Consider the following 27,190-nt stretch of genomic DNA (forward strand, 5'->3'; position numbering starts at 1 on the left):
TTCATGGTAAAACATGTAACATGAAAATGTTGGATACATAACCAGAGCTGGCAGCCTGAATTCCCTTTCCATGGTTAAATTCCTCCCTGTTCAAAATAAAATAAACACAATTTATGGAATAAACTCAATTACCATTCAAATCAATTTGAGATTATAAATACAGAAAAAACATACAAATTGCATAACTATCATTCAGCTCATTACAGTATAAATTAAACAACAACCTGCCTTTTACATTATAACTTAAACATTCTTTACATTGAACCATCAATAATGCCTAAACGCTCCCTTTGCAACTGGAGTGAAATTATATAAAGAGTAGCCCTATAGAATGTGAATCTCAAGCCACAGGATACTGTATACATGGGTGAAAGTGGACAATGATCTTTGAGTATAGATAAGCTCTGGACCAGTAAACTTTCTTATTCAGTAACCCAGAGTCAGTTTTTTTTTTTTTTGTGTGAAGTTAGGGTTTTACTAATTGCAGGCCGACAAAATTGGGCTGGTGTTTCAGCATAAAATGTTGAATATGTACTCGCTGCGCACGCATTAATTACAAATACATGCAAGTAGCACCAAATGGCACAACCAGTACCTGTGGCATCTCTGCACAGTGCTGCACCTAGAATTCCCACATGTAGTTTATTAAAGAAAAGTACAGCACTGCTATGTTGCAGGTAAGTATTCCTTAATGAAAGGCAGTTAAATACTTGCCATGTCAGAAGCACTGGTTTACTATATAAAAAACTGACTTCACTCTGCTGAATAAATCAATTTCAACAGTACAATCTTGCAGGAAGGACCAGTCAAGAGTTGTTTCTTGTTTTATACCATTAAACTGGTCTTATTCCTCTAAGAAATTGTGTCTCTGCCTTTGTGCTTCTAGTCATTTCTTGCTAGTTTTAAATATTTATTTTTTACTTTTAATTTTGGGACAAATTTTGCAGTTGCTTCGGATCAGGTACAATAATTTCTATCTTTAACAAGGGCTGACAGTGCACAGAATGACAGGGAGAGTATAACATAAGCAACAATACTTTAATTACCTTACAATTTCAGGTATGTGCCTTTAATGTAAGATGACGCTGGCTGCGAAAGAAGGACTGCAACTATTGTCGTCTTTGGTACACAAATAAGCTTACTTGACTTGCAAAACGTCTTAAAGATGCAAGCAAATTCCAATTTGGTTTGATTGAATGAGTCGTCACCTACACAACAAGCTTCAATATGAAAGCTGGAAATTAATAATAATAATAATAATAATAATAATAATAATAATTCTAGCCCACTTTACTAAAGTAAAACATGCTTTTGTTACTTTGAAATACCACAGCTTCAGATTATTACTAGTACTTAATATCAGTAACAACATTTTATTTAGAGTTGGTGTTGAACTTAAACCAGTTCATGGCCCTGCAGCAACAAGAACCTGCTAACTTCCACATTTAAAAATAAATAAACAAATAAATAACCATCTGGTTCTCTCTTGCCTCCCCCCGATGAATATAATTTAATTAATAGAAAATAAAAACAAACTAAGCTAACAACTACCTACCTTATTTTAATTAAACAATTTTTTGTAGTTTCCAAACTGCCCTGATTATTGTAAATAGTGCTGTGTGGACTACGGGCCAAACCAATGTTTGTGTAGGGTGCGTTTAATTTTTTTTCTTTCATCAATGTTGGACTTCTAGCGTCTTCTGAATGACTCCAGTTTCTTTTATTACATTTGAAACTGTTTTAACCCTTTGCGGTCCTACGTCGGACCAGGTCAGACGTTAGAATTTTCCCTTTCCAGTCCGACATCAAAGACGTAAACCACAGGTCTCTAGTCGTTTTATCCTCTGGAGCAAGCAGAGAAAACCTTTCAATGGCCGAGTGAGACAGATAGGAGCCGAAGAAAAAAAAGAGCGTATCTGATAGCCCCAAGCACCACAGAGATAACATGGACATAAACTATTTTAAACTGCGCGTGTAAAATAAATTGGACCGGGCGCGCCTGACAAGCACTGAATAAATGGAGCGCAAAGGGTTAAAAGCAAAATCATAGCAAAACATTGAACAATAGTGTGTATACACGGAACTAAAATAAGGGGAAAAATACAGGTTTGCCTCCCCTGTGCCCTGTGGGTTAGGTGCCTATGGTATCAATCAAGCTACAGTTCAACAAGAAAAAAAAAAAACCTCTAGGTCACAAAAATCAAGCAATTTGCAATTTCTTTTTACACAATAATTATATACCCACACCCCATATACCCCATTTTTTTGGGCACTTCTACATGAATCATAGGAATGGACCTGGGAAAGGCCATTTCGACAGACGCAAAACCTTCACCAATGTTTATACGTTTAGACTGTTTGAGTTTGCCAGAAGCTATATAGGTGGACATTCCTATATACTGCTTCTTACGGTAACACAACTACGTAGACCTATAGATCAGCGACCCGCTCCATTCCGAACAAGGAATCGAGGTAACTGCTCTCACCCAGTAAGAAGGCACTGTACTGGTATTAATCTCTGTTACATACCGTGCAAAGTCACCGACCCGGTTCACAACATCCCTGGTCCAGTACCAGAGGACTTGGTTCGGGTCTTGAACCGCCTGTTACAGTTTTTATAGTACTGTACACTGCGCTTGCCTTGTTATATACAATACAGTACAATGTTACATTACTGTGCAGCGGCGTTGCTGCTTTAGTAGACTGAAGCAGCAGTTTTTTTACACTGGAAGCCGTCTTTATGGTCTTTCTCGTCATCCTGAACAAATGGAGAAACTCTGGGCAGCGTGTTCCCATCAAGGCACAGTGCTCTGCCTGCCCTCTATTCCCTTGGAGCAACACAGACTGGCAGCAGGAGGATATGCTGCCCATCGCCGGCTCCGAGGAGGTGAGCGAACCGGAGTTCCCCTCTGAGTAAGTGGACATACAGCCCATTACCAGCAGTTAGTTTCTCCCTGTCGGCAAATCTTCTGCCATTCATTAAGAGGGCCACTGCAAGATTGCAAGTGTCCTGGCCTGCAGGACACTTGCAAACAGAAGCAGTCCATCTTCTTTTTGAAGTTCAATCATCCTGGGGTCACTCAACTACAGCTCTGGCTGTTTCCCAGTCGACGTCGGGGCATTATACAGGTTGCGTGATGTGAAGAAGCTGGGTTTGGCCCAATTTCCTCCCGTAGATGCTGCGATTGCCTCTCTGGCGCAGGCGCCTAAACTAGCACTCCTGACCAAGGACGCTACCTGCCCTAACAAACAGTATTGTGTCTCGGAAGTCATTCCGAAGCGGGCTTACTCAGCTGGTGCGTTTGCCGCAAAGCTGGGTAAATACAACTATACAGGTAGCCTACCAGACCTGTTTATTGAAGGCTCTTTCTGACCCTCACCACATCAGCTGCGGTTGGTGAATGTAAACCTGCTTCATATCTCAAAGCTGAACGGGGAGGCTGTGAGCAGAAATCTTGCTGCTTTGATAGCTGCAAGACGGCAGCTTTGGCTTTCCCAGGCATGAGTGTCTGATGGTCCTGCGGTGGATGAGATGCCCTGCGCAGTGCCACCAGAAGGGAGGTCATCATCTCGGCTGGGGCACTGTGTGGAATTGCAAGGGGGGTACGGAACCCCACTTGGCAGGGTCTCCACATAAATATTTTGGAGCTGCAGGCAGTTTATCTGGCCTTGCAGAATTTTTTGCAGGAGGTTCAAGGGAGACACGTGCTTGTCCGAATGAAAAACACTATCGTGGTGGCTTATATAAACCACCAGGGCAGCCTCAGGTCTCCCCGTCTCCATCGTGTAGCCTGCAAGCGTTTGCTCTGGGCACACAAACACCTCCTCTCACTGCGGGTGGTACACCTGCCTGGATGAAAAACAGCAGTGGACCTCCTTTCATGAAAAGTTTGCAGCACCTCAGATTGGAGCCTTCATCCCGAGATGGTGAGCCTCATTTGGGAGAGGTTCGGGAGAGCAGAGATGGATCTCTTTGCCTCCCAGAACTCAATTCACTGTCCCCTCAGTTTCTCCATAAGGGGACCCGCTGGCTATAGATGCCTTGGCACACCAGTGGCTGAGGCGACTGTTACATGTCTTCCCACCGCTAGCCATGCTCCCGCTGTGTCTGGAAAAAATCGGGCAGGACCGGGCCAAGATGCTATTAGTAGCCCCTAGTGGCCCAGGAGATTATGGTTTTCAGCTCTGATGCTGCTCTTGAACGTGCCAAAACGCTGCGACCTGCTCAGTTAGACGCAGGGGACATTGTGGCATCCAGATCCATTGAGCCTACGGCTCTGGGTCTGGCCCATGAGTGGCTGCATTTGAATCGTCTGGCGTTTTCTAATAGAGTCACTGACACCCTGCAGCATGCCAGAGCAACGTCCACGTGTTCCCAGTGGGGCGTCTTTCAGACATGGTGCCTGTCTTGGGGTTTTGACCCCATGACCTGTCCCGTGTCCCGTATACTGCAATTTTTGCAGGGCCTGTTTGACGAGGAGAAATCCCCCTTTACATTAAAGGCCTATCTGGCAGCCATTTCAGCTTGCCCTGTCAAAATGGATTCAGTCTTCTCAGGAGCTCACTTCTGGCGTTGCACTTTTTGAAAGGAGCTTGGTGACTTCGGCCGCTTATGTAGTATATTGTTCCTTGCTGGAGGTTTAACATGGTGCTTGAAGCACTTATGAAGTCTCCATTTGAGCCCTTGCATGAGCTGAGCTGAAACTGTTATTGCTCAAAGCAGCTTTCTTGCATATACTCACATCCACTAAGTGGGTGAGCGAGATGCAAGCGTTTTCAATTGCGAAATCCTGTTTCATTTTTGCAGAAGCCAGGATAAAGGTTGCGCTTCATACCAATCCTGCTTTTTTGTTGAAAATTCTATATCGGCATTTCATGTCAACCAGTCTACGAAATTGGAGGCTTTCCATCCACCTCCTTTCCAGTCTGACAGGGAATGGCAAGTCCATATGCTTTTCCCTATGTGGGCAATAGGGTATTATTTTGATAGGACAGAGTTGGAGGCAGTCTGTTACGGGGCTAAGTCCCACAGTAAAGGCCTGTCTAAGCAGAGGCTGTCCAAAAGGATCACACACACAGTTAAGACTGCCCATGAGCAAGCCAACTTGCCCCCTCCAGAAAAGCTCACTGCCCATTCCACCAGGGGTATGGCGACTTCGTGGGCTTCATTCCAGGGTGCATCTGTCAAGGACATTTGTAATGCAGCGGTGTGGTCTACTCCCCATACCATAACAAGGTTCGATCAACAGAATGTCATGGATCCACAAAACCCTAGCTTTGGAAATCGAGTATTGAGGACTGCTTCAGAGCATTCCAGTCATTATGCAATACTGTCCTCGAGATGGCTTTGGAACACCCATATGGTAATATACATTTTGTACCTACCATGTTAAGTTATTTTCATAACCCTGGTTCCCTGAAATAGAAATGTAACCATTAGCCTTCAACGTCGCCTTGTCAATGATTGCAGCATGCTTGAAGGAAAAATGATGCTGGCATCTGTCCATGCAGTCTTCTTATGTCCTCGGGGGCAGGCATGACTGCGTCACAGAGCTGGCGCGCAGCTTTGGTATAATCTATTCAATTTGTGTTCTTTAGGAAGTAAACACCCATACATACGATAATGGTTACATTTCTATTTCAGGGAACTAGGGTTATGATAATAACCCAATGACCCATTATAATTTAAAAAATGCTATATATATATATATATATATACACACACACACAGAAACTGGCACTTACCCATCCTCCTTGATCTCTTATGAAGTTCTGGAGATTATCGTTAATAAATTGCACAGCACTACTGAAAAAGCTGCGTAGCAAAGTGGGAGCATGCACTCCAATGTTCTGCACTAGCACCATGGTGAGGGTGAGCATGACTTTCTCTTGAGAGAACTGCTGCAGCCCCGGGATGCCCTGCTGCATCAAGAGCTCCACTTCGGAGGATAGCAAGCCTGTCCAGTCCTACATAAAAGAAAGAGGTGCAGCATGTGTATGGGGACAGTGACAGAGCTTCCCTGAGAAAGGAAGTGGAAAGTTTAGTTCAAACCCCCCCCCCCCCCCCCCAATTACATTTTTTTATTTTTTTATTTTTCTTTTGGTAGCCTGTAACCCAACTCTGCTTTTTTATCTGCTCAAGTACAAGTTAACAGTATGTTAGTATGTTTTGAATGAATGTACTGAGAACTGTACCAGGAGAAACTATCAGTATAGGTTGTTTCTTGGATTGTAATAAAAATATAATGATAATAATAAAACAGACTTTAAAAAATATTTAACCAGGTTATACCCTCTTTCAGTATTGTTATGCTCTTTAAACATTACAGAAGACATTTGTGTTTTGCATTCAAACTACAGATTGTTCAGCCTCCCCTCCAAATCAAAAGAGACATACTTTGGAGCTGCAGGGTCACCCACTGATTGGACAGCCCTGCTCAAGGATGCATGAAATTGTACTTAGGTAGGGTTGAAAATAAACAGAGGGACAGGTTACAGGAAACCAAAATATATATGTGTAGCAGGGGGAGATCTGTGCTGACTCTGCTGGCATGTTCACAGGGCTGCAGGAAGAGGGCAGCAGTCGTCCAACAACCGCCTGTGAGTCATGGCAGTGACACAGTGAGGTAGAAAAGTGGGTGTGTGGACTTTCCCCCTCTCTGAATGGCTGAGAGGCGAGTCTTGGGAGATTGTTGGCCCTATAAAATAATGCTCCGCTGTTCGAGGCCATGGCGATCTCGGCCAGGTGGCCCCAAGCCCAGTGGGCTAGCTGTTTGTTGCCCCAACTCCCCGGGGAGGCTCAAGCAGCTGCGAGGATGTTGTCCCCGGAGCATATGCTGGATTACCCCCTGTTGAAGCCATCCTGAATCGTGTGGGAGCCACCCCGGAGGGCTACCGGAAGAAATTCCGGGAGGAGCAGTTTAAAGATTGGGAAATGGGCGCATGACAATTTGCAGCAGGCGCAGCACAGACAAGAGACACAATATAACCGAGGAGCCCGGTTGCGCACATTTCAGACGGGTGATAAGGTACTTCTCTTATTACCCAGTTCTGAGTCGAAACTCTTGGCTAAGTAGCAAGGACCCTTTGAGGTTACACGCCAGGTTGGGAAGGTGGACTACGAGATTTGCCAGCCGGAGCGACGGAGAGAAAAACACATTTATCATATAAACCTCTTGAAGCCTTGGTTGCAACCAGAGGTGTTGTTAGTGGCGCATGCAGATAGCGTCACGGACCTGGGACCTGATCTTTCTGTGTTGGCAAGAAAAGGATCGGTACAGATTGCTGAGAATCTGACACCAACGCAGAAATGTCAGGCTCACGGTCTGGTGGCGGAGTTTCTTGACGTGTTCTCTTCCGTCCCGGGGCAGACTCGAGTAGCCCATCATCACATTGATATTGAGCCAGGGGCGCTAGTTCGCCAGAGGCCGTACCGTATACCTGAGCGTAAAAGACAGGTAATAAAAGCAGAAATTGACAAAATGCTGAGACTAGGGGTAATAGAAGAGTCCCAAAGTGACTGGAATAGTCAGATCGTTTTAGTCGATAAGCCAGACGGGTCAACTCGATTTTGCATTGATTTTAGACAAATCAATGGGAAATTGAAATTTGACGCTTATCCGATGCCCTGGGTAGATGAGTTGCTGGAGCGTCTAGGCACAGCTCATTTTATGACGACACTGGATTTAACGAAGGGGTACTGGCAGATACCCCTGACTCCAGAATCTAGAGAGAGGACGGCGTTTTCGACTCCCTTTGGGTTGTATCAATTTAAGACCATGCCCTTTGGGCTCCACGGAGCACCCGCCACTTTCCAGCGGATGATGGATCGCATCTTGCAGCCCCATCAGCAGTATGCCGCTGCTTACACAAATGACGTGGTTATCCACAGTGAGGATTGGCTGAGTCATCTGTGTAAGGTGGCAGCAGTGCTGCAATCCTTGCAGGAGGCGGGGCTCACTGCTAACCCAAAGAAGTGTGCCATTGGGAAGAGTGAGTCGGAGTATTTGGGGTATCGAGTAGGGGGCGGCCAGATCAGACCGCTGGTTGCTATGGTGAAAGCCTTGGCTGACTGGCTGGTTCCTACAACCAAAACCCAGGTGCGCTCTTTCTTGGGACTAGCAGGTTATTATAGAAAGTTCATCCCGAGCTTCGCTACACTCGCTTGCTCCCTTGACAGACCTCACCCGGAAGGCTGCCCCAAATACGGTTCAGTGGACCGAGTCGTGCCAGAGGGCCTTTCTCGCCTTGAAGCGGAGGCTGTGTAGTAAGCCAGTGCTATGCAGCCCGGATTTTGGTAAGAGGTTCACCCTGCAGACGGATGCGTCAGAGACAGGTCTCGGGGCAGTGTTGTCTCAGGAGGTTCGGGGAAGCGAGCACCCAGTCCTGTCCATCAGCAGGAAGCTCCTTCCCTGCTAGAAAAATTATAGCACCATCGAGAAGGAGTGTCTCGCCGTAAAATGGGCAGTCGAGTCGCTCCGGTACTACCTCCTGGGGCGACACTTCACCCTGGTTACAGATCATGCCCCCTTAGCATGGCTTCACCGGATGAAAGATAGCAACCCCAGAATCACACAGTGGTACTTGGCCTTGCAGCCCTATGCCTTCAGGGTAGTCCACCGAGCAGGAAAGCTGCATCAAAACGCAGACTTTTTCTGTCGGGAAGGCATGGGGGTGTAAGATTTTCGAATGAACCGGTGGTGTCATTCTGAGGGGAAGTATATGTAGCAGGGGGAGATCTGTGCTGAATCTGCTGGCGTGTTCACAGAGCTGCAGGAAGAGGGCGACAGTCGTCCAACAACCGCCTGTGAGTCATGGCAGTGACACGGGGAGGTGAGAAAGTGGGTGTGTGGACTTTCCCCCTCTCTGAATGGCTGAGAGGCGAGTCTTGAGAGATTGTTGGCCCTATAAAATAATGCTCCGCTGTTTCCTCAGGTATGCCCTGTTAAAAACGCGTCGAGAGTGCAGAAGCGCTGGTCCAGGACCGGGAATCAGCCGGGAGAAAAAGAAAGAGTCTTACAGCGAGACAGTGAGAGCGGGGAACCCTTGGGCAGACCCCGAAACATTGTAAAAGAGCAGACTAGTTAGCCGGCAGTGTAGGACGGCGATCCGGGTTGCATGGGTAGCGACGACTGGGATATAGCTGTCACGTGCAGCACCTTTGTAGTTTTGTTACTGTTTTATTTCCCGTTTCTTTGTGCCTTCTGTTTTGAATTATTGTTTCGAAGCACCTGCAAGGGCGCCGGTATTATGTACCATCGCTTGGTATGTCTGTGGTTCTGTTTACCATCGTTGGTAAATCAGACCACGGACCCACAGTGCCATCTGCGGGACAAAAGAAAAAATAGCAACCCGAAATAAAACTGGGCACCTGTGCGGTGTTGCCAAATTCACCTGTCTGTCTCCTGTGTCAGTGAATTACCCACCTCCCTTCCACAATATGTTTTACTTATTAACACTCGCTGCATCTTATGTTGTTGAGCACAATAGACCCTTGCAAGTCTAAACTAGTTGAGATCAAATCCTGTTCGGGGTACTCATTCTAATCTACATTTTTAAATGTAAACCTGCATTTCTACATTTTTGCTACTTACTTGTGAAATCCTTTCTTGCATGCGTCTGGCTAAATTAGCCGAGGCCCGTGAAACCACACTTTGGTCCAGCTGATCTGCGATCTCAATCAGATTTGCTGCGATTTGCCTTGCCGCACCGACATCAACAGCATTTCCTGAGCAAAAGTTAAAGGTACGAAATCAAGGCGCTGCATGAAAGAGAATTACATTCCATATATAGCCTAGACTAATCCAAGACTTTTTGACGAAAAAAGCAAATGTGGGAAGTGAATTCAGTAAATGGATTTCGATTTGATTCCTCACATTATTGATAATCCACTCAGCATTCCTTTTAACCACTGAAACAAGCTATACAATTATATAAACGTGATTTATTTAAATCGTATGCCCATTTGACATCAATATTGTATTCACTTCTTTTTCCAGTAAAGTGACCAAAAAAAAAAAACCCTCATGCTTTATCCAGATATACCACACAAACATTGATGTACTAATTAATACCTTATATCAAGGATGCACTCATGTCGGCCAATACTGTTAATATTACCAATAATAATAGGTAGTGCAGAGAAGATATTGTAAACTATAAGAACAAGACATATGGCCTATATTTAAACTGCATAATTATAAATGTTAAAAAAATAAATGTTGTTTAGTTGTATTTATGATAAATTAACAGGTATTGCACTTGTTGCATTTACTTCAGATAATGAATTCAGCTGTTAACTACAACATTTTTTTTTTTAAAGCATACACTGCTTATATGCATCACAACTTAAATTGTTCACTTAATTAAAAAAAAATACATTCTGGTGACAAAATTCAGTCAAACATGTATTTGTTACTTAATAAAAGGCAGCACAATAATCAATTTCTGCTTCAAAGTGTCACCGAATACACCCGCAACCAATACAGATTAAGCAACTAAGCAAAAATTATGGAGAACATTGTATGATCATAATAATAAATAATGTAACGACCCGGCCGTCTGCGCTAACTAACAGGACACAGGGAGAATGTTGAGCAGCATGGGGCAGGCGAACACTTCAGAGTTAATAATATTCAAAGAAAAGAGCTTTTTTAAAAAAAAGCATCACAATAATATTCTACTCACAGTTCATCATTGGATATAATGCAGCATCAAGTCTGTTCTGCTGCACACAACTCCCAATCCTGTTGTCTTCAGATATTAAAAAAAATAAATAAAAAAATCCAAAACACCACTCTTTTACTGCTGGTTGATCGCACGTTACACAGCACTGGGGATATGACTGTGTAGTGACTTTGGTATCCGATTTATTTATATATAAATGAGTCTCTAGGCGCGCTGTTTAAGAAAGGCCAAATGTTAATAACTGAGACATACCAAAATTGTTCAGTGATATCATGTAGAACTCGGATTCCCTTGACAACAATTGACATCCACACAACGTGTCAGAATTATACGTGGAAACAAAGACCCGCTTTCCGATTAATGCAGTATCCCGTTTACTGATCCAGTCTCCCATAGGACAGATGGCAGGGCCCTTCCTCAGAAGATGATTTTAGCTATTGTTCAGAACAATGGTTCTTCCTTGCCTTCTGTGAATTTGAGAACGTGTGCTCCCATGACTCTGCAACTTTCTTCAGAGTAGTGTAGCGCTTCACTTCGTTCCTCCGAACTCCCAGCCACCCCTAGCGGGTGGACACTCCTTGTGCACACCTCCCTTTGCGGACAGCACACTTGGTCAGCATGCATGTCTGGAAGCAGCAGCTTGACTGGAAGCAGCAGAAGCTCGCTTATCGGTGCCATGCCGATAGGCTACGGGTATAGGCGCACCCCTACCTTATACATACAAGTTATACCATAGCAGTAATTACTGAGTTCAACCATTCAAAACAGCAGAAATCACTACTAGCTGTGGAGGAGTTTAACTAATGAAGCATTACTAGCACTTCATGCTCTGTTGTGCTATCCACTGAATGTTAAATGCATTCATTAATACCATAGTACTAAATATATATATGTACTGTCTGGACTGTGGATCAGTGAACATTTCAATCGACCAACGTTCAAGAGGTTTAACTCTCTCCATCACTAACACACACCCAAACTGAAATAATTTACTGTAATTACTCAAATAGATGTGTAGGATGTTTTCTGTGAAAATACAGTTACCCCTTAGATTTCATATACAAGCCCATGCATCTGCCTCAGAGTATAAACTCAATGAACTGTAAATTTAAAAGTGGGTGGGTGGGGTTGTAGAATGCCTGTAAAAGTATATTACCAGACTGGTACTATACACCAGCATGGTAGGTAAGTTGTGACATGAATTTTTTTTTTGTTTTCTCTTCAGCGCCTTTCTAAATTAGTCACCCCAGTTCATTTCAGAGCTGCAGGTGGTATTTTTAGAGCCCCATGTTACACAATTTAAAACAGACAACCAATACTGTACAATTTGAATAAAACAGTCCCATGGCAGTTGCACCACAAATGGCTGTAATAACATCTGTCATTTTAGTGCGGTAGTGTTATATTGGACCTGTAGACATGAGGTTTATATCTTGTATGTCACAACATCACTTTTCAAAGATGTGTCATGTGTTGTACTGTGCAGTATTTTGCCACCATCATATGAAAATAATGTCTCATTTTTTAAAGAAGTTATGTAAAAAGTGCTAAATTTAAAAGTAAATACTGTATGTTATATTAAACAGTAATGTGTATGCCATAATATGGAGGTAACTCAGTGCAACTTCCATAAACTTAGCAAATTCAGTCTTAATGGAGTCCTTTATGTTTTTTTTTTTTTTTTTAAATCTCATTGCCTCTCATAAGCCAAGTAAACACCACTGTTCCCCCTGCTGAGAATCTTTTAGTTCTACATTTCTGATACACCGGACAGTCTGCTGTATCCTGGTCTGTTCTCCGTGGCTCACATTTTCGGATTGCTGCTAAACCATTGGTGTGAGTTTGAACTACAACACATGTTGTCTTTGAAAAACATTGTGTAGCATAAACTTGGGATACATTGGAATTCTTCTACATGTGAACAGTTTTCATGTAGATTATTTTAAATCTGCAGCCTTTTGCGTGACTGGAAGTGTGTTTGTCATAACAGAACCTCATGTAACAGAACCTCACGCCTTATTCACTGGCGTGCCCCTATATTCCTTTCTGTTTTTACATACTGGATATACATTAGGAAATTAATTTTTTTGTAATTTTCACCAGGGTTTTGAGATTTTGTTAATCTAAAAAAAAAAAAAAAGTTACACTTGTCCAGTTAACATTAGACAAAGTCTTTAAGTGATGGAGATATTTTAGTTTAAAAAATTTTCAGTACAGGAACTCATATTACTCACATTACTGAGCTAGTGTTTTATCTGGCCCAATATATTTATATATTTTATGATGATTTTTATTTTCAGTATGTTTCTAACTGTGTATGGTTACCAAAGAAAGCCCGCGTCTCAAAAGAAAGTGGCTAAAACAAACCCTTTCAATATATGTTACTTCAGCCATTAAACGTGTGCTAAAAGAAGTAATCCAAACTTGGGTAACATTGAAATTAAAAAGGTAAATTAACATTATGATGAATATAAAGACATACTAAATGTTAAAGCAGAACACACTGACTATTTTAAAAATAAATAAATAAATAAAGGAAAGATACTTGGGAGTTGGAAAGGTTTTTTTTTTTTTTTTTTTTTTTTTTTTTTTTTAAACTCTGGACTGCAGTTCAATGTAAAAAAAAAACAAACATCAACATGTTTTGAATTTAAAGGTTATTCAATAAACAAAGTAACTTGACTGAGATTCATCTGATGTCAGTACTTGATGGCTAGTTGTAATTAGTAATGTTAAACTATTAGAATGTTGGAATGTATTTTCTATTGTTTTGGCCAGGTTACAATATTTGCACTATTATATTTATTTTATAAATATTTGTTAGAATTAAAACAGATGTAGAATATTTAGGTTGCTATATGATAGGTGTTATTTTATTCTGAATACACTACAGCAAAAATTATTTGGTTTGCGCAATATTATGCTTCTGTTGCTTTAACTGGAAGAGATACGCTCTGTGACGTTGCTGCTCATTGGTGTCTGTATTTTAATTCAGTAAACAAAAGGAAAATGTTGTGCCTAAGGAAACAGGGTATTGAATGAAGAAATAGTCTTGGACATTGTTTGTACACTTTGTGAACCCGGCTAAACTTTACCAGCTTACACTGTTATGCTGCCTGCTTGTGCACACGCATTTGCCTTTTACTCTTGGTAGCGTAAGGGATCACAGTTCGAGTAACCGAATACACAAAAAGGTTGCACCCTGTGTATTCAAATAGGAAACTATTCGAAATTCCCATCCCTAACCCTAATAATAAACACTATTAAAACAATATTCATAATACAAAATAACAATCCTTCTCAGGGCGTTGTCGCTTGTGTTGACTCTCCCAAGTCAGCGCCACTCTTGCTGAGCGATACCAACAAGTCCTGGAAAGATTGTGAACGGCATTTTTGATGGATTCCCCCCACCCAAAAAAAAAATAATTTTTAAGTTTGACAATTTGATCGTGTATCTGTGTATCTCTTATTGTGAGACTGGATATGATGTAAACGAAATGATGAATTCTGGGAAGTCTGGGAAACTGATGCCAAACATGGCAGAATGTAACTTTTTTTTTCACTGTCATAACAGAAACTCCACTGTAAATATTAGTCTTCATTTTTTAACATAATGACTTTCTTTATGATTTACTGATTTTAGCGCTTTCCTAAACCCGATTTCTAAAAGATTTGTCATGTTGCGGGAAGAAGTACCAACACAGCTCTTCGGTACGCAGTCTTAATCTGACTTTACAACAGGTATGATGTGCGGCGGGAAAGTTAGGATTAGTTCATAGTTATGTTTTTAAAAAATGGTTTGTAAATTACTTTTCAGCTTTTTGGCAAACTGTCCCATTTTCCAGAAGTCATGTTATATATGTTAGTACTAGTTAAATGTAACCGGCCCAGTTGGGCCTGTGGTGCTTCATAACTACCGGCCAAACTGCGTGCTCTACTGGCCTCGGGCCACCGGGTGGTTAATGTCGAACCCTGTTAAGGAACAGAAAGAAGACAAGCGTTCAGTGGACAACAGAACTGGCAGAAGGCACAGGTGTCGTTGTCCATCAAATCAACAATACGAAGGTCACTCTTGAAATCAGGACTTAAAGGATGTGTTGCAGTAAGAATACCTTTTAAGAAAGAGCAACAAGACTAACAGGTTACAATATTCACAAGAACACAGAAATTGGACTATGGAACAATCGTCAAAGGTGATTTGGGCTGTTGATGGATGGACGATACCTGTGCCTACTTCCAGTTCTGTTGTCAATACAACGCTTGTCTTCTTTCTATTCCTTAAGTATATTATCTTCAAGTATTGCTCATCCTTGTTACACAGCTTTTTGTGTCTCCCAGTCCTGGGTTTATCACTTACAGATGATGTTTCTCTGTACTTGTTGATTATGCTTCGGATAAAACACCTTGAAAATTAAGTGATGCAAGCTATTTCACTCAATGTCTTTCCTTCTTTATGCAAGTCAAGGTTGTTATAATAGTAGAAAACACTAGTGTAGGCTTTGAGTAAATTGTTAGTGCTCATAATGCATCATAGTAGAAAAATGCAACATGTCTAAGACTTTTTCACAGCAGTATAGGTCTGTAATGGAATATGTTATAAATATCTCTTGGACCAGGGCACATGCTGTAAAACATTGACTTAAAAAGATTTATACAATTCCCTGGCTTTTGAAACCACAGCGATCTCTTCTTGATATGGCAACCATAGGTAAAGAAAGTTCCTCATATGGGTAAATTCACAATAACACACAAAGACAAAATCACCATACCTTGTACATCAGGCTGCATCTCTCTGCAAACAATTCTAATGTCAGAACAAAAATGGCCGTCTGTCTGTAGCTCTCCATCATCACCATCACTGAAATGCTCTTGATTGTTTCTCCAGAGACTGCAGTAGTTTGAAATCCCAGGCCTCTTCTTATTCAGCTCACTTTCCAAAGTGTCCAGTTCCTTCTTATATTCCTGGTTGTTGCACCTCTGGTCCTGTAGGAAAGACAGGAGAATCCATTGCGTCGTAATGCCCTCCCCCATCTCAACACATTGCTCTGGGCACCAAAGCACAGCTTCCTTTTTATGAGTACTAATCTAAAAGAACAAAAAGAGGAAGTTTAAAGCATATTACAAACATATAAAGACATTTTATATATATATATATATATATATATATATATATATATATATATATATATATATATATATATATATATATATATATAAAAAATGACTTCAGCATGTGTTTCATTTATCGTCTTTTCTTTCATTGTTTAAGAGACTTGCTTTAAAATTCACATCACAGCTTCCAGGCAGGTTAAGTTATTTAAAATATACTACACAGGAAACATACACATCCTCACTACTCTGCGTAGGCTTGAGTGTGCGCGCCTGTGGGTGGGGGGGTTTGCACGTATTTTCACACATAGTTTTTGCAGAAGACACACATTTCCCCCCTGGAAGCTTTCTGACACTCAGTTACATATATATAGAGAGAGAGAGAGAGAGAGAGAGAGAGAGAGAGAGTCAGCAAAACAGTATTTAATATTTTCAATTTAAAATAAATTACTGACAGCCTTCTTTCTAGTTATATTTTAAATGCACTTGTGGAAGTCTATTTTCTATTTAAATGGTTTACTGTTTTGCCCATCCCTGTATACTCTTATATATAAACTCAACTACAAATCTACTATTTCAAGTTTATGGGCTTGTGACCTACTAATCTCCCTATGTAAACATATTGAAAACTCATTTACATAGTAACCCGGACCCTCTCAGTACTAATTGATAAACCATGCGACGCTTCTATGTACCTTTACATTCATTAACATTACATTCAATGACTTAACTCGATCTACATGAAACTTACACTAATGTTTTTTTTTTGTTTTGTTTTTTTGGCAGATGTTATGACCAGTACTGGCACTGAGGCAGCTGATTCCGCTACTGCCAGTAGCTGCACAAAATACATTATTAATATAACTACCATTTCACTTTCCCTGAACTTAGTCAATAAAATATTGGGTTACAGTACACATGTTCAAAAATAGGAAATGTTGCCAATGTTTTGTCATCAAGCTTTAATTGGTCATTTTAAGAACAACAAAATTAGGAAAATACAGAATTATTATTATTATTTATTATTATTATTATATTATATATATATATATATATATATATATATATATATATATATATATATATATATATATAGAGAGAGAGAGAGAGAGAGAGAGAGAGAGAGAGAGAGAGAGAGAGAGAGAGAGAGAGAGATGCAAACATTCTACTGCGTATTACCTAACCCTTCAGTTCATGGCGGTAAGCGTTGGATGTAGTAGCCACTACAGAGGCCGCTAGAGCAGTGGCTTACCTGTGGTCTGTAAGTAAACTTATTTTTAATGTGATAACAAAATAACTTACACATTATGAAGCACATTTTCTTTAGCCAGCATTATTTAAAAAAAAAAAAAAAAAAAAAAAACACATGTACCATTCAAATGTGCTCACTATTCAGGAGGAAAAAACGCTAGTCTACCTACCGTAAACCTGGTTCCCTGAAAGAGAAGATGGCCACCAAACATCGTTATGGGATACACTCCTGCTTACTGGCAGGTGTCACTGAGCTCTTATGTGAAAGCTGCTGATAGGCCCCCTTCCCCCAGTGACGTCCTTGGTCCTGCCTCCCGAGGGTACTTAACCGTCATGCAGGGGAAGAATAATCCTCTGTCGCGACGAAACCGTGATGTCGACTGAGCGACCTTGCGGTTGGTGGCCATCTTCTCTTTCAGGAAACCAGGTTCACAGTAAGTAAACTAGCGTTCCCTTTCAATTCAAAGATGGCCACCAAAACATCATTATGGGAAATGCGTACCAGAGCCATTGCGAGAGATAAAAGATCGGCAGCATATGAGGGATGCTAAGGCCTGCCTGACCAAGGTCAGCGGCGTGAGCATGCAACCTCGAGGACCCTAGTGCCCATAGAGTGCAATGAGGGTTCTACCACATTCAGGCGGTAGAACCTGGCAAACGTATGCGGGGTAGCCCAGCTAGCCGCATCATAAATTTCGCAAATTTTAAGCCAGCACTATTATACGCAGTCAACACTGTGTCCGCAATCCAAATCGACAGCCGCTGCTTGGAGAGGGGCTGTCCCAGGGTCCGTGTTCCATGGCAGACAAAGAGCTGGTCAGACTGACGCAGCGCTCTTGTCCTATCCACATAACATCTCAATGCCCAAACTGGGCAGAGAAGGTTCAACTTTCTATCCTTGTCCGTCGCAAACGGAGGAGGATGGAAGGACTCCAGTTCCACGGACTGATTCACGTGGAAGGCTGTAACCACCTTGGGGAGAAAAGCAGGGTTTGCACGCAGTGACACTCTGCTAACATCACCCCAAATACACATACAGATGCTATGCACAGATACTGCCTGCAGCTCACTAACCCGCTTTGCGGAGGTGATAGCCAAGAGGAAGGTTGTCTTCATGGACAGGTGCTTCAACTCGATGGAGTATATAGGCTCAAAAACGGGGCCTGCGTGAGAGCCTCCAGTACAATCTCAAGACTCCATTCGGGGAGAGTGGCCCTCCTAAGAGGGCGCAATTGGCAAGCACTTCGGAGAAATCAGGAAGCCAAAAAATGCGTGCCCGGGGACACAGTCAACGGGGGCATGACAAGCAGAAATAGCTGCTAGGTAAACCTTCAGTGTGGAAGGTGATCTACCAGCCTCAAGCAGATCTTGCAGAACTGCAAGATGGCGGGCATGGGACAGGAGATTGGATCATGACCATTAGAACAGCACCAATCTTGAAACCGTTTCCACTTACAGGCATACAGTGACCTAGTGGAATGCGCCCCAGCATTCTGCAGCTTACCCACGACTACATTTGAAACCCCTAAGGCTGACCAGCGGTCCCTTTCAGGGGCCAGACCCATAGCTGGAGCCTGCCTCACTCCGGGTGCCAAAGTGTGCCTCTCGTCTGACTGAGAAGATCCCGGCGAAGCGGGATTTCCCAGGGCGGATGGATAAAAACCAGATTCTCCTGGGCCACCTGGTGGTCACAAGGAGAACTGACACCTTCTCTGACCCGACCTTCGAGAAAGGCCGAAAGCAATGGCAGAGACAGGAACGCGTAAAGGAGCACTCTGGGCCATACGTTTAGGGCGTCGACGCCGAGTGGACCGCCACAGCGGTGGAGGGAGTACCATAGTGGGCAGTGTGTCGTCTCCACCGAGGCGAAGAGATCGACCTGCGTCTTCCCGAAACGTTCCCAAATGCACTCCACCACTTGAGGGTGGAGCCACCACTCCGTTGGGTGTGGGCCCTCCCTCGAGAGGAGGTCCGACGCTCGATTCTACATGCCTGGAACATGCGTCGCCCGAAGGGGCAGCAAGTTCTATTGGGCCCAAATCAGCAGCCTGAAGGCTAGACGGTGCAACCCCGGGGACCAAAGGCCACACTGGTGGCTGCCATATGCCACCACTGATGTATTGTCTGTGCGGATCAGCATATGTCTGTTCCGCACCAAGGGTAGGAAGTACTGGAGGGCAAGGAACACCTCTTGCAGCTCCAACATGTTGATATGCAGGGAAGTCATGCGACCCGACCAGGGTCCGCTGACTCCTCTGCCTTCGCAGACCGTGCCCAACCCAAGTTGGAGGCGTCCGCCGTCACTACCCTGCGGGTGTAGACCGCCCCCATTCAGACTCCTTGGCGCAGGCGAGAGGGAATCCTCCACCAGCGCAGGGCGTCCGTACACGCGAGGCACACTGTCAGCCGACGGTGCCTGTTGTGTTTGGGATGCAACCTGAACGCACTGAGCCATGCCTGCAGTGGGCGCATGCGTAATAAAACAAGGGACATTTTCGATCCCTGCCGAAACAGGGAGAGGTGGTGTTGTAAAGCTGCTACCCTGTCGTCCGACTTGTATGTGCGCATCGTGGTGTAGTCCAGCCCAAGCCCCACAGACATTATGCACTGTGCTGGCATCAGCTGACTCTTGGCATCGGTGATGGTGAGGCCCAGCCTCACTAGATGCTCCGTCACTAGCGCTGTGTGAGCCACCACTTCCTCCCACGACTGGGAACAGATCAACCAGTCGTCGAGGTAATTCATCACTCTGACTCCTTGCAGCCACAAGGGGGTGAGGATAGCGTCTAACCACTTTGAAGCTAGGGAGCTAGGGAGTGGCCAAGCGTCAGCACAGAAAACTCGTATGCGCTGCCCTGAAAGGCGAAGCGGAGATATTTCCTGTGCTGTGGACGAATGAGAATGTGAAAATACGCGTTCCGCAAGTCTACCGTGGTGAATTGGTCGCCCGGCCGGAAAGACTGGATTATGTGACAATGAGTCAGCATGTGGAACCCCTTCTGCTATAGAAACCGCAAGTCCAGGATGGGGCGAAAGCCACTGTTCCACTTCGGTACCAGAAAGTATCTCGCGTAGAAACCCTCACCGAGAGAGGTAGGATCTACGAGACGAATGGCGCGCTTGTCCAGCAAGGCTGCTACTTCGGTCTGGAACACTGAGGCCTGAAGCAGATTCGTCACATACGTAGTCGTGACTCCGCGAAAAGGAGGGGGTCCCAAACGAAACTGAAGCGTAACTGTATTGTACGAGCACGTCGTAGGTGCAAGCGCGCCAGTAGTGCAGTTGTTGTGCCGTGAATCAGGTCAGATGCCGGCAGCTTTCAGGTGTCCTGTTGGGGCAGATGAGGCTGGGGCGGGGGCTAGTGTGGGCGGTTGTTGCTGTGTGGGCTGGCTATGGCCACGTCCACCACGCTGAGGAAGGGTCCTGCCTCTCGCACCTCCTACATAAAATAGGGGAACGCTGGGAAAGGTTGAGCTCAGGGCGCCATGTCATGCAGTCGAAAGTCGGAAGGGTGTGGCTCTATTTGTGCCTTCCAGAGGACCTGCAGGTACGCCGCCGTGCACCCCATAAGTGGCGCCGTGCTAGTAACCAAGGTAGCCTCAGAACTAGGGGCTGTATCAGCCTGGAATTCAGCCTACGCCTCGACCTCTATTTCCGGAGGGAACGTGGACTCACCCCACAAGGCAAGATGGAAAACGCGTCCTTCTCTGAGCACAGCTTGGTCGATCCGCTCGCCCTGTACTCCCCCGGAGGGGTCAGGGAGCAGCACAGAGACTGTGACTGGCTCAGGGTGTGGGGGTGACGCCACACAGGGGTCCACGGCCAAAGCTGGTGGGGTCTGCCTCTCAAAGCTCAATGATGTGACCGATCTGAGCTTTCATAGCCATAATATCCCACGTCTGCCGGGTCTTTTTCACCTAGCCGGAGGTGAAGAGAAGCGGCTGCAGGTAGAGAGGAACGCTTGAGCATAGGGTATCTCCCCGGAGGGGCTCTGTGATGGCATCGGGAGGTGTGAGTGGGAGGGGCCCACTGTGTGGGACAAAGAATGCCCCTCGCAACTCTTTCTAGGAGGCTCGCGTGCATGCACGCGGGGCTGAAACGCCACGCAGATGTCGCAGCCACCATTTACAGTCGGCATGATCAGGGCCTAGGCACCGCGCACAGATGTCGTGCCTGTCCTCCTGTGGGATATTGGTTCCACAGACAACGCAGGCATGGAAGCCAGCCCTACCAGCCATGACGCCGGGTTAGCAACCACTGTGCTGTAACACTGTGCGCCGCGTGCACCGAGCACTGTGGGCAGCGTGACACTGGGTAAAAAGCACCGAGTACCGTGCAATAATAACACTGGGATAGAATCACTGCGCTGTAAACACCGCGTACGCCAAGCAGTGTGGGCACCAGGAGCAGTGTGGCACCGGATTACAAGCACCGAGTACGACGTGCACAGAGTACCGCATGCACCAAGCACTGTGTGTACCGTGCAGCACCGGACTAATCTGCACCACATGCATGAGCACCGCGGGTTACCGCCTGCACCACGTACTGCATGCACCGATGCACGAGTACAGTGCAGTGTCAGGCACCGCGCGCACAGAGTACCGTGTGCACCGCGTACCGTGCCGCACCGGCATGCTAGCCTATTTATCGGGTCAGCGACAATGGGCACCGTTGTACCGAAGCAGCACGGGCAGAGTCTTACACACCGCAGTATTAAAAAACACCGGGGCAGCTAGCCTGACCACGTGGTCTCACGCCTGAGAAGCTCATAACGTACAACAGGGGGACAGGGCCGAAGCCGCAGCGGGTTACAGTCAATAAGCACCGTGCGCACCGTAGTACCGAAGTGGCACAGGCAGTCTTACGGGCAGAGTCTTACACACCGTGGTATTTGAAAACACCAGGTCAGCTGTGCACGGTGCCTACCGTGTGGTCTCACACCTGAGCAGCGCGTAGCGTACAACAGGGGGACAGGGCCGAAGCCGCGGCAGGCGACTGACTCACACGCACAGTAATAAAAACAGTTTTTAAAATACAAAAAACAGTTCAATATTACAGGACAGATAGGGGACAGCACTCTGTGTATTGATTTGAGCAACCTACACCAAGGTGAAGGCCCGTGCAGCCCATTTAAGAAAGCAGCTGTGGAGCTACTAGCGCTCTACGAGAGTACGGGAACGTGTTCAGCTAAATCAAAACAAGGCCAAACCGCAGCCTGCAGATGGCTGGTGGGCAAAACTCGACAATGGGAACAAGGCAAGCCCCGTCCCGTGGACTAACAGTGCTCTCTGAAGTTAGAAGGGGTGAAAACAAACAATTCTTACCAATAATACTTACCGTTGCTAAAACGGACAGGCAGAAAGAAGCAGCCTGACACACGGAGCAGGTGCTGAAAGTCAGAAACAGAATAAAAAGGCTACAATTTTTTAAACTACCGATTCCAGGAAAGCGGCAATGCCAGCTTTCCTCACAATGTGCAGGGGAACTAGCAGTAGTTTACGCAGCACTTTTTATAAGACAACAGGGCTCAATGCAACACAGAGATCTTACCTTACCAGTGTGAGAAGCGAAAGAGGATTATTCTCCCCCTGCGTGATGGTTAAGTACCCTCGGGAGGCGGGATCGAGTACCTCACTGGGGGAAGGGGGCCTATCGGCAGCTTTAACATAGGAGCTCAGTGACACCTACCAGTAGGCAGGAGTGTATCCCATACCGATGTTTGGTGGCCATCTTCGAATTGAAAGGGAAACATAATCTGGCTGTCCTCGCCTTTTCAGTCTGCACAGTGCATTGGACCGTGATTATAATGACTACATAAAAACATTAAAACCAGTTTTGGTACTTTTCATTTTCAACAATATAAAATACGTGCTACAGTGTTGCCAGGGAAACAGGAATATAGTAATAGAAGTTAACGTGAAACAAAGATGCTCTGTTTGTTGCTTGGCTGTGTAGTATGAATGATCGATTTCAGCTCCATGGTATTATATAGGTTTATTCAGCCAGATTTAATCTTAAAACTGTAACAGAAGGCAATTCTATTAATAATACTACTTCTAGAAATAACGTGTAGTCTGTTCCTGACACTGTCATATTTTTAATCAACATGCTAATATAAATCATACTGACTGCGTCAAGTTTGTTTCATTTACGCATCACAGCCCACCACAAGTGGTAACATCTCCAAATATTTTTATTTTTTTTTAAATTGCTTCCGACCGAGTGAGTGCAATAAATTGCATTCGAATTTGATAATTTGCAACACGAGGTAACGGTTGTGGGGACCAGCACGTATTTACATTTACTGGATCCGAGGACGACCCAAGCCCCAGTGCATGCCAGGAGTTTGTGTCATAAAAAAAACTCAGAATGTGAAAAACAAACAAATAAATAAACAAACAAAAAAAACAGGAACTTTGCCTTCAGCAAACTTCCAATGAGCAAAATGACAACATTCCTTGCTGACCTGGTAGCGACGATAAATTAGGTATTCTACTTTATATAAACACTTTACTTTCTACATGTACGTATACATATACAGGTAACAAATAGTTTCGAAATGCTGTTGTGAAAGCATACGTGGCAAGTAAGTGGTCTGTGGGAAAAATCCAAACATCAAGGTGGCCCCTACTTTGAAAAAGCCCAGGAACCACTGCGCTAGAGTTCAAAACAACCCCCTAACCCTAACCAAACCCCTACCCTACCTCTACCCCTTGGCAAGTTACTTCAGCAATGTAATGCAGTGCAAATATCGGCTAAACATCCAGCCAAAAGATGGACAGATATTTTTTTATTCGCTACTACAGCGCTCATCGCCCTGAACTGAAAGTTAACATGCAGTAATGTTTCCACCTATAATTCATAAATAAACAAATCATTTTTGTACTTTCCTCATTGTAATTTGAATTACCTTACAGCTTCGCGACAAAAAAAAACATTGGCAGAATTTTTCTTTTTTGAGTGTGTGTTAAGTGTCCCGTACCAAATACAGTACAATTATTTCTCTTTCTTCAGTCCGGATATTAATTCATGGTAGATTAGGAAACCCTGAAAAGACCGCTGCCAGTAGATTTTCTGCTGGTTCTAAATCACACCGCTATTCATTTATTTTTAAATCACAAGCTTAACAAGTTCATTTTATTTATAACAAATTAAAATAGTTCAACATCACAAACAAACAGCATAACGTATTAGTTACTTAAGCACTGTGTAGCAAAGTGACACATAGTAATATTATATGACACAAACAAATATTATGCATTCGTTTAAATAACCTTTGTAAAAACTAATCCTTCTGTCCATGCAAATGTGTTTCTGATTGTCTGTGCATACTAACGTCCTATGCACCAAAACAAACGAAAACAAAAAAGACACGAGTGCGTCGTTATCTATTACGTTTTAGTTTTTTGATCCGGTCCACACATTGCAATGACTATATCGGCATATGACTGGCGATGTGTGTTTGTGTGAAACTCTTCTTTTAAATACAACGTTGAATTTTAAAATAACTAAAACACACGGATGGGACGGGAGTTCCCCTTACCTCGGCAATGTAATGCAATACAATTACCGGCTAAACATCCAGTAAAAAAACAAACAAACAAACAAACAAAAAAACTTAACAATGTAATTCGCTTATACAAAAAGAGGAACAGACTCTCAACGTACCTGATGCTGGACTCTCCAACGTCAAAGAGTGAAAGTGTGGATTGTTTTGTCCTGTTTTGAATAGAAGCAGCAAGGAGTTTTGACAATGCGGGGCGGAGCTAATGTGGATGGGTGTCATGCTTTCTTGTTGAGAAATGTTCGCTGCACGTTTTTTTCTTTGCTTTTTCTTTCTTTTTTTGTATTTCAATTGCTCAAACACAAGTATTTCATAGTTTATATCAATTGCCTTAAAATCTAATATAAAGGGACCAAATAACTTTAGAGGAAAACAAACATGCCAGTGACGACATCCCCTGCCGATGTTGTGTTCAAAATGACAGCTTACAGTATCATGATAAAGTTGAGCACCATGGCCTACATCCACCGTATTTTTTTATTTAAGTTCCACATTGGAAGATATGTTCCTTTATACCCTCAGATTCCAATACTCTCCACAATAAACATCCTAAGAATGTCCTCTCCTAACCAAGTTTCATCTCAGTTTGAAAAAGCACATCTCTAGACATTTGACATACTTACATACAGATAGACAAGGACTCCATATATCCCTAGATGTAGATACACAATATATTGTGCTAAAGAATGAACTTCTAGCAAGTTTCATCACGATTAGATAAATGCTTCTCTAGATATATAAAACTAAGTGTGCTGTCTCCACTATATCCTGTCACTGCTTTCTTTCCATTGTGCTTGAGATCCCCAGCCAGTATATTTCCGTCTCAACCACAGCCAGTTGCTGCTCTTTTCTGCTGCTTCAGATAAAACTAATCTGAAAATAAGACCAATGTTTTTTTTTTTTTTTTTTTTATGAGGTGCTTTTAAAGATGAAGTCCCTCATAAATGACTTATGTTTTAAACACAAATGTCATAGAAATATGTCATAGATTCCCAAGAGTTTGGTTAAATGTATAACATGGACATGTTTGTGGTGTATACCTCATATTTACTATTTCACAGCTGTTCTGTTATAATTACTCTGTGATTCAAGTTTGCATTAGGGATCTAAAAACAAAAAAAGTAATTGCTTAAGTGCAAAGGGAAACAGTGGCTACCCGTCACCACTTTTGTATTTAAAATTAATAAAAGAGGAGCACTTTTACTTAAAAGCAAGTCATTCATAAGCGAGTTACTGTAAACTCCAATTTTACTAAAGAAACTAGATTTTTTAAATTTTTTTTATTATTCTTTTCAGTTTTGGGTCTCATACTTGGTACCAAAAGTGGGAACACAGTCAAAATGTTAAAATTACTTCATTGCATTTATTTCTTTAGTTATCAACTGTGCAAGGTATGCATCTCTGTAACATGTCTTAAGATTTTAAAAAAGCAATTTTCAATTGACACACAGTTTTATTCAATGGCCACCTTACTATTCACCATCTTTATTTTCGGGAACCTGACGTTTTAAATTTACCAACGCAACAATGTTGGAAAGCTATGTGAAAACAGAAGATGCAATAAAAATTGAAAAATGTGATTGTGGTAAAAAACTGGATTACAGTAATGAAAAATGTCAATTTTCAACACAGACTGCTATGTTACATTTTCTGATACTGACTCCAAGGTGGAGCAGGTAATTAAAATGCTCTTATTTTGGATTTGAATATCTTATATTTGATGAGAACTCAAACGTGCACATTTTATAAAATAATTTAAAGAAGTAATGCATTCTGAATGTACAGATATTTAGAGTTAGAAAATAAATTAGGATTTTTCTTGTAGTGTAATTATTGACATCAAATGTAACACACGAAACCCACATTTCGATGATCTGGAATTCCAACAAAAACACAACAGCAACAGCGCATTTTAAAAGTTTTTAGAATTAATTTTCAGTAAAATAACACATTGAAAACTTACATAGCAAAGAGTTTCTTAATTCAAGGTACATGATGACTGTACCAATCATAAATACCAGGGTTTTTTTCATGACATGTCCACTGTCTGTCAAGATTCTTTAATATACATCAAGTAAAAATAATGCACTTATGTTTTTTTGTGTGTGTATAATGTACCAAACATTTATCTTAATAAAATAAGGTTTCATAATAAAGATAAATTTGAACACGTTACAGTGCCTATTGGTAGCAAGTATTGGAGACTGACCCATTTACTAAATAATCTGTTCAGAATTTCACCATACAAGATAATGCTATTTTAGGAATTATGCACCAGACAGTATTAGAGTGTTGTAATACTCATCATTTTGTATTACAACATACACAACATTGCCTTAATCTAAGATGCCGTGAACTAGACAACGTCTGCTATCCATAGTACAAAATATAAGATGCAACCATGTTTTTATATGCTACAGAGAATGCCATTTTCAACGAATGTGGTGCAGGGTTTGTCTGGACAGTCAAATGTAAAGCTGAAAGTTCCTGATAAGAGTAGTGAGTCATCCAGGCAGTGGCAAATACATGTCTCTCACTGCAAGCATGTCGGTTACAAACAGGAAAGGTTACGCAAAGAAG

General features: G+C 43.0%; 1 long non-coding RNA gene across 3 annotated transcripts; it reads right to left on the reverse strand.

Moving 5' to 3' along the window:
- Positions 1-25,434, reverse strand: LOC121318609. 3 transcript variants are annotated; one of them, XR_005950625.1, is made up of 6 exons: positions 24,715-25,434; positions 16,975-17,054; positions 15,456-15,771; positions 9,594-9,727; positions 5,746-5,967; positions 1-86 (listed from the first exon to the last, which is right to left on the reverse strand). It is a non-coding gene; the product is annotated as an uncharacterized LOC121318609 (long non-coding RNA). The 3 variants fall into 3 exon arrangements; XR_005950623.1 differs by lacking the exon at positions 16,975-17,054 and having other exon boundaries at positions 24,715-25,206; XR_005950624.1 differs by lacking the exon at positions 24,715-25,434 and having other exon boundaries at positions 16,975-17,242.
- Between the last annotated feature and the right edge of the window lie 1,756 nt (positions 25,435-27,190).

Source organism: Polyodon spathula, chromosome 7 (assembly GCF_017654505.1).
Source record: "Polyodon spathula isolate WHYD16114869_AA chromosome 7, ASM1765450v1, whole genome shotgun sequence".
Taxonomy (NCBI): domain Eukaryota; kingdom Metazoa; phylum Chordata; class Actinopteri; order Acipenseriformes; family Polyodontidae; genus Polyodon; species Polyodon spathula.